Genomic DNA, 20,506 nt, shown 5'->3' with positions numbered 1-20,506 from the left:
GAAGAACAGGTCTTATTTGTTCCTGGAAAGGGAATGTATGATGTGGCATATTGTCCCATAACCCTGTATACAAAACATTTGTTGCTTAAAAACAAGAATTCAAATATTTTCCCCACCTAACCCTGTGCTGGCACCCCAGTTTTAGAGATCAGATGTAGCCCCCCTCTCATCATTAGTAGGTACTGGGGCCAATTATTGTGGGCACAGGTATGTGATCTGGCAAACTAGCGACAATGTTTCTTATATTGAAATTCATGATGCGGAGAAGTCCGAGCCTCTCCTCTGCTGTCGTGGGGATTGGGGAACTTGAGTTTTGGCCAAGATTGATTGCTTTAAACCCAGGTTTATTGCCACTTTCCCCCGGGACTTTATTGGAGGCTTATTCTTTTCCTGGGAGTATAATCAGTTGAGAATCAACCTTGAGCAAGCTAACACTTACCACTCTATTTACTTCTCCCATGTAGAGGACAGCATTCTACCCATTCTGTCAGAAACCCAGAGCGGTTGGCTCACAAGGGCTGTCAGGTTAATCACTAGCATCTGAAAAGATGCTAGAATCTGGTTCGAAATGGCATATTATCACTTGAGTCTGACAGAGAAGGGTCATTTTATTTTTAAGAAAAGCTTATGAGAATGCATTGCCTAATCTAGAAAGTATAGCAATTGGGACCTTCTAGGCAAACCAGTGGTGATTGCTTTTTCCAAGGGTCCTATAATGCCCAAGTGTCCCAATCACCCTGGAGGAAGGAAGAGCCACCTTGCTCAGATTGCTCAGCCACACGTCCTAGCCTAATGCTTTTTACAGAGTGGTCTTTAAATTCAAACACATGGACTCAATGAAATAACATTAGCTAATATGTATTGGCCATTTAATAAGAGTCAGGAACCATTCTAAGTGTTTCCATTAAATGGCTCCTTGTTCCTTATAACAACCCTGTGAGTTATTCTTTTCCCACTTCTAAACTAGAAAATTTAGGCATTAAGAGGTGAAGTCACTGCCAAAGATTATGAGGCAATTAAGTGTCACAGCTTGTTTTCCAACTGTTCAGTCTGGATTCAGACTGTCCACCACTCTCTGTCATAGACATTGCGTATGAATAAGTGAACTGCATGGTGTAGAAGATGGATTCCTGAGAAGCAATGGTGACAGTAGGGAAACTGGTTAGAATGTTATGGCGATAGACAAGGATATGTCATGGGGGCAAGAAAAAGGTGGAATAAGAAAATAGTGGACAGATTCAAAAGATACTTAGGAGTTCGAGTCAGCAAGACTTGGTGATTGAGTAGTGATGGTGGATAAGCAAGAAAGCTGTATCAATCACTATTCTTGGTTTTCTATCTTGTGAAGTGAGATAGGGAGCACTGGAGATAAAAACAGTACGTGTCTGGAAGATCATGAATTTAGTTTGGACATGATAAATGAGAGAGAACTCTGATATTTCAATGGGAGTAATCAAACAGGTTGTTGTACATTTTATGTACATCTCCTCTGATGATCATAGAAGTTGCTTCAGCAGTAGTTTTGATTTGGGTATTCCAGTAAAGCTATGAGCATCAAATAAATTAAAATAAAGTAAAATAGAGAAGAGGCCTTCAGAGAGCATCATAAGCAACTTGTTACTTACAACCCAGGCAGTAGATGGGCGACCCTCACTTCATATTGGGAAGAGCTGTCTGGAGAAGTAGTAAAATGGTGCCTAGAATTAGGGACTCAAGTGTAAACGGAAGAAAGGCAAAATATATTTTCAATAAAATGGAGGAATATAAAAGAAAATGAAACAAACCAAAAAACACTTTATGATTACCAAGATCAATAAAGGATACAAAGATACCCACATAAGTTATAGTCTAGATGTTTTAGAAACAATACTAAAGTGATTCTGTGTTTTGTAAGCAAGAGAGGAGAATGGATGTTGACTTAATTACTAGGAATAATTCATTCTATTTTATCTTTCAATCACTGGTGGTGATAAGGTAAATATGACAATAATCATCGGTATATAACTTTTGGCAGGAAAATCTATATTTACAATCTGGTAATTTTGATACATTATAACTAAGATTAAGTATGTCTAAATATATTGCAGTATGTCAATAATGTTGGAATTTTTTAGGCATTTCCATGGGAGATCAGGCATTGCTATGGACTGAATGGTTGTATCCCCTCCAAATTTATAAGTTGAAACCCTAACCCCAATGTGATGATATTTGGAGATGAGGCTTTTGGGAGGTATATGGGATTAAATGAAGTTATGAAAGTGGGGCCCTCATGATGGATTTAGAATTATCATAAATAGAGCCACCAGAGGACTCTCTCTCTCTCTCTCTCTCTCTCTCTCTCTCTCTCTCTCTCTCTCTCTCTCTCTCTCTCTCTCTCTCTCTCTCTCTCTCTCTCGTGCACACACACACACACACACACACACTTTGCCCTGTGGGCATACAGCAAGAAGGCAGTCATCTACAAGCTAGGAAAAGATCCCTCACCAGAACCCAACATTTGAAGCCATTTTATAACGACACTGGGACCAATTGTATATGTTGAAGTAGATGTCAAATGAGATAATCCAGGCTAGAGAGCATTATGGGCTTAACCATGGAAATAGCATTGGTAATAAATAAAAGGTGGAACAAGCCTAAAGCTGGAACACAGAATAAAAAGTAAAGATTCCCATTGATGACAATTTCACCATAGGAGGACGTGGTCTGGTTTTGCAGGACTCTTTCAACAATACACTAAGCTCTCTTCTTGCTCTTTTCCACTCCCTTTTGCCCAGGAAGTCCTACTAAAGTCCAACTTTAATTCACTCCAGCAACTTTTTTTCCAATCCTATATGAAGAATATAGCATACGTAGGGCTTGAGGGAACATTTTTGGCTGAAGATAAAAATTTAGAATATATAAAGATCTAGGGTTGGTAGTTGATCTAGAATAGAAAAAAAATCTTCAGATTTATATTTCTGTTCTCTTGGCAGGCATCACTATTGACAGTGCCCCAGACACTTCATATTTAATTTGCCTAAAAAGGAACTCATTATCTCTTCTTCCAACATCTGTTCCCCTTCTTTGTACCTTGCCAGTGATGTACCCATCCTCCTAACTCTAATTGAAAGCAGTGAAGTTATCTTCATCATATAACTTTCTCTCGGATGCAATTTGACACTGCCTATGAAGGCAAGATCAGAAAAAAATAATTTTTTCTATATTTCTAGGCTAAAATTTGCTTTTTGTGGAAGCTTGAGCAAGAGGGAATAGAGAAGATATTAATTTTCTAGATGAATACTTAATTCACGTTTCCCTGGCACTGTGTTAAGAGTATCTTAGATTAGTCTTCTCTCCTATAAATTTCTCATCTAAAATATCTTTTCCATTGAGCCCAGTCCCATCTTACATTAGAAATTATGTCACAGTGTACTATGTGTTACATGATTGTTTTGTTGCAAGGGCAGTCAATGTGATGAGATTATATGTATATCTCTTAAGAGGGAATTATGTCTCTAGATCGAACAGGAAAATTCAAGTTAATGTAAATTTTTATGATTCCTATCTAACCAAATTATATTCCTTGAACTTAATTTGCTAATTTACCTTTGGGGAAGAATACATAGGTATATTTCCCTCATTTATTATATTATCAAATATGTGCGATTGGTTCTGGTGTGAACACAAATAGTAATTTCTTTCATGTTCTTGGTTCACTCAATTAAAATATTCTTTGAATGAGATTTGTACTAAATGTTTGCTAATATTTTTTCTTATTTTACTTTAGTCTTTCTAGTAATATTTACTGAGCATATACAATAAGCCACATTTTGAAATTTTCTTATTTAAAATAGTTTGGTTAAAAGAGAAACTAAAATGATGTACTTTAAGGTAATTTGTAAATATTTGGTTAAATAAAAAAAATAACATAATGATAAGCCTAAGAATGAAGTAGACGAGATATATTCAATATTAGAAGCCAAATATACCAATTTAGGCTATTGCTTTTAATATATTTGCCAATACACATGCCAATTTGCCACTTTTATTAGGTTAATATAGAACCAAAGTGATTTAATTACCTGTTCTCAGCACAAGACAGGCAAAATATTTTCAAATTAAATCACATTGTAACCAAAGATAGATTTGTTATATGTATTTACTTATAGTTTTTATGGTTCAGAAAGGAATTTATGCAAAATCCATGAATAATTAGCTTAATATCATATCCAACACTTATAAGAATATTTCAGCTTAGGACATTAAATTTGACCATATCTTATTGAATACAATATAGCACTGTTTAGCATTCTTCATTATTTAAAATAACTTCTCTCTCTAAAGTTTCTCTTTAATAATTAATTCGTACAATGATTTTCTAATACTTAGTTTGGCATACAGATTGATATAGTTTTAAATTTTTTAAATGTAAAAATTTTAACATTGGCATGTATACATAATATATGTACTTGATGGGTACATGTGATATTTTGATACACGTACAAAATATGTAATGATCAAATTGAGCTAATTAGGGCATCCATCACTTCAAGCATTTATCATTTCTTTGTGTTAGAAACATTCCAATTCTACTCATTTATCTTGAAATGCACAATAAATTACTGTTTACTATAGTCACCCTATTGTGCTACTGAACATTAGATATTATTCCTTCTTACAAACTGTATTTTTATATCCATTGGACACCCTCTGTCTGCTGCCTCCCCACTACCATTTCCAGCCTCTGGAATCCATAATTCTACTCTCTTTATCTGTTAGTTCAATATTTGTTTTAGCTCCCATGTATTAGTGAAAACATGCAAAATTTGTCTTTCTGTGCCTGGCTTATTTCTCTTAACATAATATCTTCTGATTCCATCTATGTTGTTGCAAATGACAGAATATCATTCTTTTTATATGTGAGTAATATTCCATTGTGTATATGTACCACATTGTTTACCCATTCATCCAGTGATGGACACTTATGTTGATTCCAAATTTCAACTGTTATGAATAGTGCTGAAATAAACATAGAAGTGCAGATATCTCTTCAATATACTGATTTTGTTCCTTGTTGATTCCCAGAAGTGGGATTGCTAGAATCATATGGTAGTACTATTTTTAGTTTTTTGAGGAACCTCCATACTGTTCTCCACAGTGATTGTACTAATTTACATATCTACCAACAATGCACAACTGTCTCCTTCCTCCACATCCTTGCCAGCATCTATTGTTACATGTTTCTTTGATAAAAGCCATTTTACTGAAGTCTTTCTTTTGAATTGATACCATCAATAACTCAGACATTTGTTTAATGATAGACCAAATAAATAAATTAAAACTTTGTAATCTAAATTATACTTACAGAAAGCATTGCAGAACTAAACTTTGAAGTAATTTATCTACTCTCTTCTTTTATTACTTTTAGTTCTTCTTTAAATACATACTCCCTATATGTCCATTAAAGTCTTTTAGTATTTTATGGTTTGCTAACGTATTAAGATAAATTCATTTATGGTTAAGTCCTTTATTACAATGTTTTAAAAGCATTCTGTCTTGGAATATATATCTTTGATTTTAAATTCTTGTGGGTTAGAGGAAGACAAATGATATCTTTGCTATTCTTGTCACAGATTTCTGAATTTAAAAAGTCTTATGTAGATCTATACAGAAGGTTTACCTATGTAAAAAGTAAAATAATAACAATGATAATAATAATGCCAGAGCTTCCAGAGCAATCATCTATTAAAAAGATAGACATTGTGGAGACAAGTGTGATTCTGGCATATTTAATCTGCTAATCATGCCATATTGAACACATGCCCAACTTTTGTGATGAAGGATAAAGCCAGACTTTCTTCTCTTGCTTGGATTTAGTTATAAGGGATATTCCACCCAGAGCAGGGAGCCATTATATGCACTGTCTTATTTAAAGTCTTGCCGTTTGGCATCTGAGCCCTGGGGCAGAATTCCAACCAAATTGTAAATAGGAATGATGCCAACCTAACAGATGAATTGAACGTGCCAAAGCCAAGAGTCCATGCTCACATATCAAATGTGTTTACTTAGGGCAGAATTCCCAGTAATAAATCTTCAAACATGTTCAGAAAGACTGTTCCGGCATGAAGAAGTTGCCCTTTCTTTAATCTGTCTAGAAGGAAGATTAACCTTGAATTTATTTTTAAAGATGCGACTTAGCCACAAAGGTTTGTTATATTTTTTTAAGCTGGAGAAAGAATAGGTAGTTTTGAATTTGGGGATTCATACATTTAATATACTTTACTCTATTTTTTCTCTAACAGTTTACTTTAGTTACAATAATATAAATACTAATCTAAAATTTTGTAGTGATTATATTAATGCTAAACTATTGTTTATAATGATAAAGTGGCATAATGTATTAGATTTTTAAAAGAGATTATTATAAATTGTTCCATATTTCTGTAATAGTCATCCAAAGTTATAAGGTTATAAATAACTACCTATATTCTGACTTTACATGATAGTAAAAGTTAATGTTACGTTGGGCCATTTTATCCACAGATAACTATTAATGGAAAAGTGTAAAAGGAGTAAGTTGCAAATGTTTTATTGAATGGCAGTATTCTGGTTCTTAAAATATTTGATTTTTAACAAAATATGTAAGTAGGAAATGTTTTAGAGAAAACTGTTGGAGAGTTACTGTGTTTACTAAGATGGACTAATTTATATTCCTAGTTGAAGTTTAACAGATGTATAAAAAACGTGCTGAAGCTGAACCTGGTTCACAAAGGTAGTTAGAGCACTTTAATGCCAGTGTTCTCTTCACACAGCTTAGCATATGACAGGGGCACCAAAGTTCAAAGAATACTAAGTATTTAAGGGCCATAGTTTGTAAAGAAAATATGTATCAAGAGAAGGATTATTTTTTGGCTGCTTCCAGTGTGAGAACAAGGTGAACTCCCAAAAGGCAAAAATACCATAAAACTAAAGCTTCTGAATGCTTTATATTCAATATAAAAGCCAAATTCTAGTTTCCAGATTGTTTTATTAGTACTGACTCAACATAAGAAATGCTTCTCCTGGAAAACTTTATATTTTTATTAAATAAGCAATGCATACTACTTATAGAGATATTAAATGATATAAATATACACAAAATGGCTAATAATTCACCGCAGATTCAACATCAGGTTTAAAAATGCAAATATTTTCTGCACATTTTTATATGTCTATGTACATTGAAATGGTATCACATGGAATGTATAGTGTTGAAATTTTTTAATTAAAATATAGTGGGGCCATCTGATTTCAAAAACTATTCTTCTATTGTGTCAATTTTAAATAAGCAATAAATATATTCCAGGGCATTTGGGCTCTTTGCAATTTTGCACCTTTAAAAATACAATAAAGCCTGTAACTTCCTTGAATATATGGTTGGAGCATATTTTCTAAGGTTTTCTCAGGTTCCAAGTGGCATTGCCTGGCCAAATGTTACCCATTTTTCTAAACATTTTTCAAATTGCCTTCTAGAAAGCTAGTAAAAGCTAGTAAAAACCCACAACAATGCATGAGGATGAGCCCTCATGCCACAGCAAAAAACACTAACTATAATCAGAAATACTGTTACCATTTACTACCTGATAAAAAATAGAATGTTGTTTTTATTGTTTTTCTTTCTTTTCTGTGCTTTCAAGTGGCTTTGAATTCTTTGTCCTAAGTTTTATTGGCCAAAGTTTGTATTTTTCTGTTCACATTTTATCTATAGTACCTAGAACAGTTTCTGTGACATAGGAGATGCTTATCTTTAACTACTTTTTATAAATTAACAATTTTTGAGTCATTTCTTGTTCTTCATAATTTTTCTGTTGATGTATTTGACGTGTGTGTTGTTTTGTTGCAATATTTACTGGTTATTTAATTTTTTTAACTACAATCTTGCTTATCATAAAAATATAACTATTTTCCCCATTAGTGACACCTAAAATTTGTTTATAGCATTTTCCTCCCTCGTTCCTTCCTTCTTTTCCCCTCTACTTTTTTTTTTTTTTTTTTTTTTTTTTTTTAATACTTTATAGGGATCATTTTATTCAATCCTCACAAAAACCCGGTGACACGATTATTGGTTTTGGTCCCATTTTACAGGTGAGGAAATGGAGAGTTAAAGAGATTAAACATTTGCCAAAGGATATACACTTAGTAAGTGGCCTGCAATCTGATTCTACAGTCTAGAACTCTCCCTGCTCTCTTACAGTACTTAGGGTATCAGTCATGGTTCTTGCTTGCAAGCAACAAAAATAAAGTCTATGTAAAGAAAAATAACATTGGAAGAAGGAGAGGCAGAGCTCATAGATCCCAGAAGGCTGGGAGAGCAGGCTTGGGGAAACAGGTACAACCCCAGGGGTTCAGAAAGCCAGGCCACAGGAAGAGTCTATCTGAGGTGTGGCCATCTCCGCTCCTCCACTAAACACCATGCTGCCCCCACAAGCTGCCCCAAATGCTCTTCTTTCATCTCTGGGATGCACAGATGTGGGTGGGAAGGTCCACTACCAGGGACCTTCTCCATATGACTGGGTGCAGGTCAGGGCCCCTGCTCCATATGACTCAATACAGGGAGAGCAAGATTCAAAGTCTCTAGTTTCCAGAGACAAGGTCCTGTATCCCAAGACCACACTTCATGAGTAATTCCCCTAAAGGTAAAGACCCAAAGGAGTGCTGCAATGTTTTCCCAGACTATCCACTGTAGCCACTTTTTATCAAATCATTGCATTAGGAAAGTAAATGTAGGCCTATAAAACAATTTTTGAAAGATCAGGCAAAGGTTAAGTTGTGTAAACATTAAATATTGCAGATCAGAACCTGACTGACCCAGAAATTCATCCTAATAGATAGATTTACAATCTCTAAATGTAAACTTTAAAAGGCAAATTTGGTAACTCATACACTAAATATCAATTAATTAGGATGTTTAGGAAATGGATGTCCTTAACTTAAATTTTTAACTAGCTGTGATTAAGCCTTTAAAATGACCCACTATGCTTGTAGTCCCAGCTACTCAGGAGGCTAAGGCAGGAGTACTGCTTGAGCCCAGGAGTTTGAGCATACAATGAGCTATGACCAGGCCACTGCACTCCAGCCTGTTGACAGAGCCAAACCCTGTCATTAAATAAATAAATAAATAAATGCTCATAAACCTTTGCATTTGAGATCTTGCCACTGAACTTCTTTTTTTTTTTTTTTTTTTTTTTAATTATTTTTTTTATTTTGGTATATTATGGGGGTACAGATTTTAAGGTTTCAATAAATGCCCATTTCCCCCCCTCCCCCTAAAAGTCTGAGTCTCCATCATGACCATCCCCCAGATGGTGCACATCTCACTCACTATGTATGTATATACCCGCCCCCCTCCCCCCTCCCACCTGCCCAATACCCTATTACTGTAGCACCTATGTGTCCACTTAGGTGCTACTCAGTTAATACCAGTTTGCTGGAGAATATATCTGGTGCTTGTTTTTCCATTCTTGGGATACTTCACTTAGTAGTATGGGTTCCAGCTCTAACCAGGAAAATATAAGGTGTGCTATATCACCATTGTTTCTTAGAGCTGAATAGTACTCCATGGTGTACATATACCACATTTTATTAATCCATTCTTTGATTGATGGGCACTTGGGCTGTTTCCACAGCCTTGCAATTATGAATTGTGCTGCTATAAACATTCGAGTGCAGGTGTCTTTTTTGTAGAGTGTCACTGGATCATTTGGGTAGATGCCCAGCAATGGGATTGCTGGATCAAATGGTAGATTCACTTGTATCGCTTTAAGGTATCTCCATATTGCTTTCCACAGAGGTTGAACTAGTTTGCAGTCCCACCAGCAGTGTAGGAGTGTTCCTCTCTCTCCGCAACCACGCCAGCATTTATTGTTTGGAGATTTTTTGATAAAGGCCATTCTCACTGGGGTTAAGTGATATCTCATTGTGGTTTTGATTTGCATTTCCCTGATGATTAGAGATGTTGAGCATTTCTTCATATGTTTGTTGGCCATTCTTCTGTCTTCTTTAGAAAAATTTCTGTTCAAGTCCTTTGCCCACTTTTTAATGGGGTTATTTGATTTTTTCTTCCTAATTTTCGTGAGTTCTAAGTATATTCTAGTTATCAGTCCCTTATCGGATGCATAGGATGCAAAAATTTTCTCCCATTCTGTAGGTTGTCTGTTTACTTTCATGACTATTTCTTTGGCTGTGCAGAAGCTTTGTAGTTTGATCATGTCCCATTTATTTATTTTTGTTGCTGCTGTGATTGCCTTTGGGGTCTTCTTCATAAACTCTTTGCCCAGGCCGATGTCTAGGAGAGTGTTTCCAACTTTTTCCTCTAGAGTTCTAATAGTTTCATATCTTAGGTTTAAGTCTGTTATCCAGCGTGAGTTGGTTTTTGTGAGAGGTGAAAGGTGTGGGTCCTGTTTTAGCCTTCTACAGGTGGCTATCCAGTTTTCCCAGCACCATTTATTGAAGAGGGATTCTTTTCCCCAGCGTATGTTTTTGTCTGCTTTGTCGAAGATGAGATGGCTATATGAGGATGGTTTTATATCAGGATTCTCACATCTGTTCCACTGGTCAATATTCCTGTTTTTGTGCCAATACCATATTGTTTTAATTACTACAGCTTTGTAGTATAGTTTGATATCTGGCATATTAATGCCTCCCATTTTGTTTTTGTTGCCTAGAATTGCTCTTGATATTCGGGGTCTTCTTTGGTTCCATACGAAGCGTAAAAGTATTTTTTCTATATCTGTGAAGAATGCTGATGGGATTTTAATAGGTATTGCATTGAATCTGTAGATCAGTTTGGGTAGTATAGACATTTTGATGATATTGAGTCTGCCGATCCACGAGCATGGTATGGATTTCCATCTGTTTACATCCTCTGCTATTTCCTTCCTCAGTGTTTCATAGTTCTCCCTGTAGAGGTCTTTTACCTCTTTGGTTAAATATATTCCTAGGTACTTTAATTTCTTTGTTGCTATTGTGAAGGGAATTGAGTCTTTGATTTGGTTCTCAATTAGATTGTTGTTGGCGTATATGAATGCCTCTGATTTCTGTGTATTAATTTTGTATCCTGAGACTTTACTAAATTCATTGATCAGTTCCAGGAGTTTCTTGGTTGAATCCTTGGGGTTTTCTAGATACAATATCATATCATCAGCAAACAGTGAAAGTTTGATCTCTTCTGCCCCTATTTGGATACCTTTGATTCCATTTTCCTGTCTGATTGCTGTAGCCAAGACTTCCAGCACTATGTTGAACAGAAGTGGAGATAGTGGGCAGCCTTGTCTGGTTCCAGTTCTAAGTGGGAATGATTTCAATCTTTCCCCATTCAGTATGATGTTGGCTATGGGTCTGTCATATATGGCTTGTATCATTTTTAGGTATGTCCCTTCTATGCCTATTTTCTTAAGTGTTCGTATCATGAAAGGGTGTTGAATTTTGTCAAAAGCTTTTTCTGCATCTATTGAAAGAATCATGTGGTCTTTGTTTTTGCTTCTGTTTATGTGGTGAATTGCATTTATAGATTTACGTATGTTGAACCATCCCTGCATCCCTGGGATGAAGCCCACTTGGTCGTGGTGGATTATTTTTTTGATAAGTGTCTGTATTCGGTTAGCTAAGATTTTGTTGAAAATTTTTGCATCTATATTCATTAGGGATATTGGTCTGTAGTTTTCTTTTTTTGTTGCATCCTTTCCTGGTTTTGGTATCAGAGTAATATTCGCTTCATAAAAGGTGTCGGGGAGGTTTCCGTTCTTCTCGATGTTGTGGAATAGTTTCTGCAAGATAGGTACTAGTTCTTCTTTGTAAGTATGGTAAAATTCAGGTGTGAAGCCATCTGGACCAGGACTTTTCTTTTTAGGGAGATTCTTAATTGCTGTTTCTATTTCAGCTGTTGAGATTGGTCTGTTCAGGGAATCTATTTCTTCCTGGTTGAGCCTAGGGAGGCTGTGTGTTTCTAGAAATTTGTCCATTTCCTCCACATTTTCCAGTTTGTGTGCATAAAGACTTTTGTAGTATTCATAAATTGTATCTTGTATCTCTTTGAGATCAGTTGTGATATCTCCTTTTTTATTCCTGATGGAGCTTATTAGAGATTTCTCTTTTCTGCTTTTCGTTAGCTTAGCCAATGGCGTGTCAATCTTGTTTATTTTTTCAAAGAACCAACTTTTTGTTTTATTAATCTCCTGAATAGCTTTCCTGTTTTCAATTTCGTTTAGTTCTGATTTGATCTTGCTGATTTCACTTCTTCTGCTGGGTTTGGGGTTGGTCTGTTCTTCTTTTTCCAGCTCTTTGAGTCGTTTCATTAGATTGTCTATTTGTGATCTTCTTGCCTTTTGGTTATAGGCATTTATGGAGATAAACTTTCCTCTCAGAACTGCTTTAGCTGTGTCCCAGAGGAGTTGATAACTTGTCTCTCCATTGTCGTTTTCTTCATAGAAGTTTTTTATTTCCGTCTTGATTTCTTCATTTACGAAGTAATCATTTAGTAGGAGGTTGTTTAATTTCCACGTTTTTGTGTAGAAATGTGAGTTTCTGTTAGGGTTGATTTCTAGTTTTATTCCACTGTGATCTGAGAAGGTACATGGTATGATTTCTATTTTTTTAAATTTCTTGAGATTTTCTTTGTGTCCTAGGATATGGTCAATCTTAGAGAATGTCCCGTGAGCTGATGAGAAGAACGTATATTCAGTGGATTTTGGGTAGAATGTTCTGTAGATGTCTGTCAGACCCAATTGTTCTAGAGTTTTGTTTAAGTCCATTATTTCTTTATTAATTTTCTGTTTGGAGGATCTGTCTCGTGCCGTCAGTGGGGTGTTGAAATCTCCGGCGATTATGGAGTTGCTATTAATCCATTTGCTTAGCTCCAGTAAGGTTTGCTTTATGAATCTGGGTGCACCTAAGTTGGGTGCATATATATTTAAAATTGTTATCTCTTCTTGTTGGACTGTGCCCTTCACCATTATATAATGACCCTCTTTGTCTTTTACTACTTTTGTTGGTTTAAAAACTAAATCATCTGAAATTAGAACTGCCACACCAGCCTTCTTTTGGCTTCTATTTGCTTGGAATATTGATCTCCACCCTTTTATTTTTAGTCTATATGCATCCTTGCAGGTTAGATGTGTTTCCTGAAGACAGCATATACTTGGCCTGTATTTTCTTATCCATTCAGCCAGCCTATGTCTCTTGAGTGGAGAGTTTAAGCCATTCACATTTATTGAGAGAACTGATAGGTAAGGTAGATTACTGATCATTCTGTTGGGTTGGATGTTGTTGCTATGATTTCTGTCTTGAGCCATTGTAATATCTGGCCTTTAATATCTTTGGGTTTTGGTTGTTTTTATATCCGTGGATTATTATTATGATGTTCCGTGCATAACGCTGTTTTAAGTACTTCTTGTAGGGCTGGTCTTGTCTTGGTGAATTCTCTGAGCCTTTGCTTGTCTGAGAATGTTTTTATTTCTCCTTCATATATGAAGCTTAGTTTTGCAGGGAATAATATTCTAGGCTGGGCATTGTTTTGTTTCAAAAGAGTGAGAATGGGGCCCCAGTCTCTCCTTGCTTGTAAAGTCTCATTAGAGAAGTCTGATGTTATTCGAATTGGCTTTCCCTTGTATGTCACTTGCTTCTTTTGTCTCACAGCTCTTAGAAGGGCCTCTTTAGTTGATACTTTGGTCAGTCTGATGACTGCATGACGTGACGTCTTCCTGTTTGCATTGAATCTCCCAGGGGTCCTCTGGGCTTCTTGAACTTGTATATCGAGATTTTGAGCAAGGCCTGGGAAATTTTCCTCTATTATATCTTCAAAAAGCTTGTCCAGCCCTTGAGTGTTGTCTTCCTCCCCTTCAGCTAAACCTATGACCCTCACGTTAGGTTTTTTCACATAATCCCACAGCTCTTGTAGGCTTTGGTCTTTTCTCTTGTTTCTCTGCTCTATTTCTGTGACTGATTTATTTAATTGGAAGGTGTTATCTTCAAGCTCTGAGATTCTTTCTTCTGCTTGATCTACCCTGTTCTTGAGACTTTCCACAGTATTTTGTAGTTCTCTGAGTTGATTCTTCATCTCCAGGACTTCGGTTAAAGTTTTCTTCACTGTGTCAATCTCTTTGTTGAACCTTTGTTCCATTTCTTGGAGGTTTTTTGTGTTTTCTTGGTGTTGGTTATTGAGTTGTTGTTGCAGCTGGGTGAGTGTTCTTATGATCCACATACGAAATTCCTTTTCTGTCATATTGGTTGCCTGATTTTGGTCGGTGTCCGTTTCTAGGGAACTGGTGCTCCTCCTTGGGGGTGTGTTTTCCGTTTGGTTCTTCATATTTCCTGAGTTCTTTCGCTGATTTCTTCCCATGTCGATCAGTTGTTTCTTTCCTTAGGTTATTGTTTGGGTATTCACACACCTTGTTTAGTTTCTGAGGCGTTAGGTGGTGCCTGTGGGTGAAATTGGACCACTCCCTGTATATTGAGTCAGTGGATGCCGTGGCAAGCCTGTGCAAGATGCTGTCCCTGTCAGTAGGTGGCGTTTGCTTGGAGGAACAGGCTATGATGTTGATTTTGAGTCCTGTTATCAGCTCTCCTAGAGATCCGCCTGTTTTCTGGGCGGAGCTGGGTTGGGTAAGCCTGCCCTCAGGCCGTTAGCAGGGGTCAAAGTTCTGTTCTCAGCTTGGGTGTGGGGGTGGGGCTGTCTGAGACCCGCAGTCTGCAGCAGGCCTCGCTTCTTTCCACCCTCCCCAACTCTGCAGCTACTCCTGGGCCTCTGCCAGCAGGCCAGACCACAAGCCACCAGGCCTCCCCGGACTGTGGTGCCGGCGGGGAGGTTCCCTGCACAGGAACGCCACCTGGGTTGGGCGCACGGCCTCCTCCTGGGAGGAGGGTTGTTCTCTAGTGCGCCAATCCGCCCCTGGAGGCACACAGCCCTCAGTAGGCTGTTCACGTATAACCCTTCTGTGCCCCGGGCAATGCTAGCCCTCAGTGCAGGGGATCTGGTCTGCAGGTCCGACCTCTGGGTCCCAGAGTTCAAACTGTATTCCCACCAGGGAGAGGATTTCCGGTCCTAATTCACCCACAGGGAGCCCAAGCTGGGTCTATGTCTCTCAGCCTCTGAGTCGGCACCGTTTTCCTGGGAACACGGTGCCAGCAGCACCTGGGAGGGCCGGCGGGGTCCCAAACGGGAAGGTCCCGTTCCCTGGAGGTGCCTCCGGCTGGTGGCTGTATTGTCTCTCTGGGCAGCCGCGGGTAGGGTCGGCGGAGGGGGGGAGGAGGCAATATGGCGCCTGCCGCGCGGCTCGGGTCCGTGCACACGGAGGTGCCCGGAGGAAGTTGGGAACCTGGTGCCTGCTACAGGCTCACCGTTGGCAGGCGGCGGCAGTCTCTGGGCTGATGTCCGCAGGTCTCTCCACCCGCTGGGGAGCCCACCAGCAGTCCCGAATGCAGGGGAGGGGAAACAGCGAATCCACCTACCCTTGCCGCTGGTCTCCGGGCTGCTCCGGTGGTCTCAGCCTCCAGTTCTCCTCCGCAGCCTCCTCCCGTGGAGTCTCCCGGGGTCTCAGGTACCCCTCCTTCCGGCCCTTGTCCGCTGTATGCTCGTCTTCTTGCTTCTTTCCTCTAGTTTCTGCTAGAATCGGTCTTTTCTGCAGAGACCCTCTGTCTGGAGGTGTTATTCGTCCGCCATCTTGCTCCGCCCCCCCTCCCCTCTACTTTTTATTTGTATTTATTTTTATTATTTTTAAATATATACTGTTAAATAGCTTAATTCTTTCTCTGTTTCTTTCTACCTTTGGAGCCTTGCTTAAAAATATTTGATTATGCCTGGATTTTTTTTTTTTTTTTTTGCATAACATGTGTAGTTAAGTATTTTCATTTTCTCTTAGTTTCTAATATGCCATCCTAACAGTATTTATCAGGTATTTTCTTTTTCCTGAGATTGATGTATGTATTTCATATATATGTATATATGTTGAATATCTAGGTACGTTTTGTTCTATTTCTCTAGCTCCTGCTTTTTTCTTTTGATATGTCTATTTACCCTCCCAATATCTTGAAATGTTAACTCAATAGGTAATGTGTTTTGACATTTGATAAATAAAAGTCCTCTTTACTCTTGATTTAATCTACATGCTATCTATATAATTAAAATTTATAATAAATATCTGGTCAGATGAATTGGTTACCTTTTCTTTGTTTAATATGTCTTGAATCATTCTACATATTTTTTCTGCATGTGCATTTGAGATTTCTTCTGGAGGCAGTGTTTTGAATTGCCTAGTAGATTTTAAAACAAATTTTACTGTTTCATCTAAAAAATGAATATATTGATTTTTTCCAGTTAAAATTAATGTAAGGCACACTTTCTAGCAAAAGTATATTTTTCATTTAGGTTGGAACGCTTATTATGTATCTGTTAAATCAAAATCATTGAATGTGGTATTCAACCTATAATATTACTTGAACTGTGAAAGATTAACAATAATGTGACAATAATAAGCTCTTGTGCTCCCATCAGTTTCCTATGTGAGTACTACATTGTAATTAAAGATAAATTAGGTCTGCCACATATCCACATATATGTAGGTAAAACTCCAGATACATAAACGCTTAGCTATAAATATCTAAAAATAATTTTACCTTAACTTAATATTTCATTTTCCAATCATGAACATATATCATAAGGTGGTAGGGTTTTTTTTTGTCTATTTGTTTGTTTGTTTGTTTGTTTTTTCACACAGTAAAAGTAATCTTAACCATTTCCAGAGCTTTCTATAACAGTCTCAGGCTAAGAAGTCTTACAAAATAATTAAATGTTGAGCCAAACAAGTGTGAGATTGTATGACCAATCCATACCTTTCAAGCAAGAGTTATTTTAACCAACAGAGAAAGTAACCTTCCATTCATGTATGAGTTATACTGAATTCACATGTGACATGCTGTTTACAGATGAATGTCACACTTTGAAGAAGACATTTCAGGTTTAGAAAAACCCAGATAACAAAAATGAAACAATCAATGACATGAGGATGCATTCATAATAGGATGCCATTGAAGTTGCAAGGGGCATGTGGTGGAGAGAGCCAGATGGCCTTTCCCTATTTTGACACAGACAAATGGCAATTTCTCAGTCTTATTAGCACAATAGCATAGGGAATTAGATGTGTAGGACATTTATTGGGGGAAAAACTTGTTAGGAGAAAAGGGAAAGGAACTGGAGAAGTCTGGGAGAACCTTTAAACCATGATGGACTTCTGACACTATAAAGAAGAAAGAGAAAAATGAAGTACAGTGTGGTTCTAAGAAAATTCTATCAAGGCAATCAGGCAGTCCCTGTCACATTCAGAGGAGTTTCCCAGGCATTGTCCATCTTAGAAAACCTCTCAGGCCAGTAATTGCCTGGGAGTAGCTGTGGGAAGCATGACTTCCAAGCAAATGAGTATGGATTTCATATAGCTGCAACTGAGGTCATTAGTCAATTATGTTCCCATGAGCCTGAGATCTGATAGGTGCATTGTCGTGATCACCAAGTCATTCATTCTCTTCCATGTCCTTCCAACTGGGATGCCATCACTCTTCAATACAAAATTTCTGATTCTTTGATGAAGAATAAATTTAAAGTCTTGGGAGGCAAGTGAGAGAATAAACATGTGATGCTATATGATTAAAACATGCTTACTAATTGTGAATAAAATAATAAATAGTTTGGCTAAATTTAACATGTATCCTAAAAAATATATTCAAGTAAGGAGGATTCCCATAACTTAAATCAGTTAACCTGAAATTTTAAAGTAAAAACTCCTTATAAAATTGGATAGCAAAGTACCACTACCCACTTTTATCTTACATTTTAAAATAATGCTTTTTAATGTATTATTTATAGTGTTTGCTCTGTAGTGAGGATTTAAAACTATCTCAAAAATACTTCTGGAAACTCTTTGTCCAAAGCAGATAAGCTACTTTAAGTCTGATAAAAATAATGTAGTTACACTTTCTTTTAAAGAAGACTTCAACTTTACAGCTGATGGAAGCAGGCAGCTAAATGTGCTTTTCCTTAAAAAGAAAGATTTTTTTTTAAACATATTGACCAAGAAGCCTTTAAGAACTAGAGAGTTCTAATCATGTTGGGCAAGGGACTCTTTAGCTTGTGGTATGGGGAAGCCCATCTAGTTTTGTTCCCATTCTTCAGCCCTGTGGGAGAAAGGATGAAAGGATGTAGGAACTCTCGGAATTCAGCTGATCCATAGTGCCAGAAAAGACAAATTATAGCTTTGAAGAGCTGAGAAACAGTCAGAGAAAGGAATCACCCTTGCTAAGGTGGTAATGGCTGATTGCTAAGCAATAAGCAATTCTAGAGAGATTTTGCTTCTGTGAGCCTGAAGGTTTAGGACAGAACATTAGGAAGAATTTCTGACTGACGACCTAAATTCCAGGTGAATCAGAAGAGAATATTCTACAAAAAGCTCCAGGTGGGATTAGAGTGAATTAGGATGATAAATTAAACAGGATTTAAAAGTTAGTATGTGGCATATATACATTGTTATTTCCTTGTTCAGCCTGTTCTACAGGAATTACAATATCTTTTTATTCTGTGTTTACTTAATTTATTAATTAAAACATAGGAAATGATCCATAGCACCTTATTAATAGCTTATAATATAAGGTCATATATTTGTCTTACTTGAAAGCAATCTCTAAAAAGCCTCATGTTACTGAGAAGCGTATGTATGCAAAGGGGAATCTTGAACACACACACTTGGGCAGTTAGAGGGGAGCTAGCACAAGGAAAACAGGAAGATAAAATTCAAAACTGTTCGGTAGAGGAGCAATGCAGAGACTGTTGTAACTAACATATGAAGAACAAAAGAATGTATTCCAATGGAGGCATACAAGGTCATGAGAAATCATGTCACCACTATATATGACCTTTCAATGATTAGGAGAAACAATGAATCAAGAAAAAAACCATCTCCTTATTTTCTGTGAGATATTTGATTAAAAAAAAAAACAAAAACATAAGAGCTTACACAGGAGGGTTCTTTCCCATTAGTGTTCATAGCTAGAGCTATTGTTTTAGTGTTAACCAATTTTTAAAATTCTAGCTCATGTAAGATGAAGATGTTTAGCAAAAAATAAAAGCCTAACAATAAAAAAGGATAAATTGCATCAGTGACATCAATAAAAACATTAGGTCCTTATTAGTATACATAAAAATTATGATATTAAATTGAGATGATCAGGTTGACCCTTGAAAGACATTAGAGTTAGGCATGCCAATGCCCTGTGCAGTTGAAAATCTGTATATAATTTCTGACTTCCCCCAAATTTAACCACTAACAGCCTACTGTTGATCAGAAGCCTTAGCAATAGCATAAACAGTTGATTAACACATATTTTGTATGTTATATGTATTTTATATTATATTCTTAGAATAAAGTAAGCTATGGAAAAGAAAATATTAAGAAAAAGGAAGAGAAAACATATTTACTGTTCATTAAGTGGAAGGGGATTATCATAAAAGGCTTCATCTTTGTTGTCATCATGTTGAACAGGCTGAGGAAGAGGAAGGGTAGGTTTTGCTGTCTTAGGAGTGGCAGAGGTGAAAGAAAATTCACAAATAAATGGACCCATGCAGTTAAACCCATGTTCAAGAGTCATTGAATGATTAATGCAGATTTTTATTGCATATTTTTGGTAACGCAATATAATGTGATGCTTTGGATAGGGCACAGATATTGAAAGATATAAAGTTTAATCATCTATTTACCATGTATTGATGAAGGAGCTATCTTTGCAACATTACTTTAACCCTTACATGACAGGCTACTCATGACATTGCTAATATTGAAAATAAAAATATTTTCTAAAAAATGTTTTATATGCTTTCATTAGTTTATTCAGCAAATAGTTATTTAGTCTGTATTAAGTACTAGGCACAGGTCTAAGCACTTGATATATCAATCAACAAGTCAAGTTATATCTCTGTCCTCATAGAGTTCATTGTCAGATAGAGGCAGACAGAAAATAAGCAACAGTGAATATAACACACACACACAAATATAAGGAATTTGCATACTACGTTAGAAGAGGATAAATGTCAGAAAATAAAGAAATAGTCATGGAAAAGGGAACAGGTTGTGCAAGGAATTGCAATTTTAAACAGAATGGTTATGGCCAGTCTTATTGGGAAGATGACATTTGAGCAAAGTTTTTATGGAAATGACTATGAAAAACTCCTCCTTTTTTACTTTTCCAAAATGAAAAGATTTAGAAGTCCTTTGAGATACTGAATTTGTCTAAGTTTCCTTCCTGTTCATTTATCCTCTTTTATTATGAAGGAGCTACAATTTTCAAAGAAAGAGCACCTCTAAGCTGAATAATATTCTGAATGACTCAGGTGAATAGCTGAGTTTTGATAAATATTCATTCTTCCTCTTTTTCTTTTTTATCTTTTTTTCCAAATTCTAAACTACCTTCATATATCTTATTCTCTGTCATAGTTCTGAACTGATTGCCTCCA

At 36.7% G+C, this 20,506-nt stretch overlaps 1 protein-coding gene across 2 annotated transcripts in view; it reads left to right on the top strand.

The window, feature by feature from the left end:
* Nucleotides 1–20,506, top strand: part of CDH18 (cadherin 18) — an 854,315-nt gene that overhangs the window by 153,481 nt on the left and 680,328 nt on the right. The gene's annotated exons all lie outside the window — the stretch shown is intronic.

Source organism: Microcebus murinus, chromosome 11, assembly GCF_040939455.1.
Source record: "Microcebus murinus isolate Inina chromosome 11, M.murinus_Inina_mat1.0, whole genome shotgun sequence".
In the NCBI taxonomy this organism is placed as follows: domain Eukaryota; kingdom Metazoa; phylum Chordata; class Mammalia; order Primates; family Cheirogaleidae; genus Microcebus; species Microcebus murinus.
Note: the sequence above shows the minus strand (reverse complement) of the source record. Positions and strands in the feature narration are given on the sequence as shown.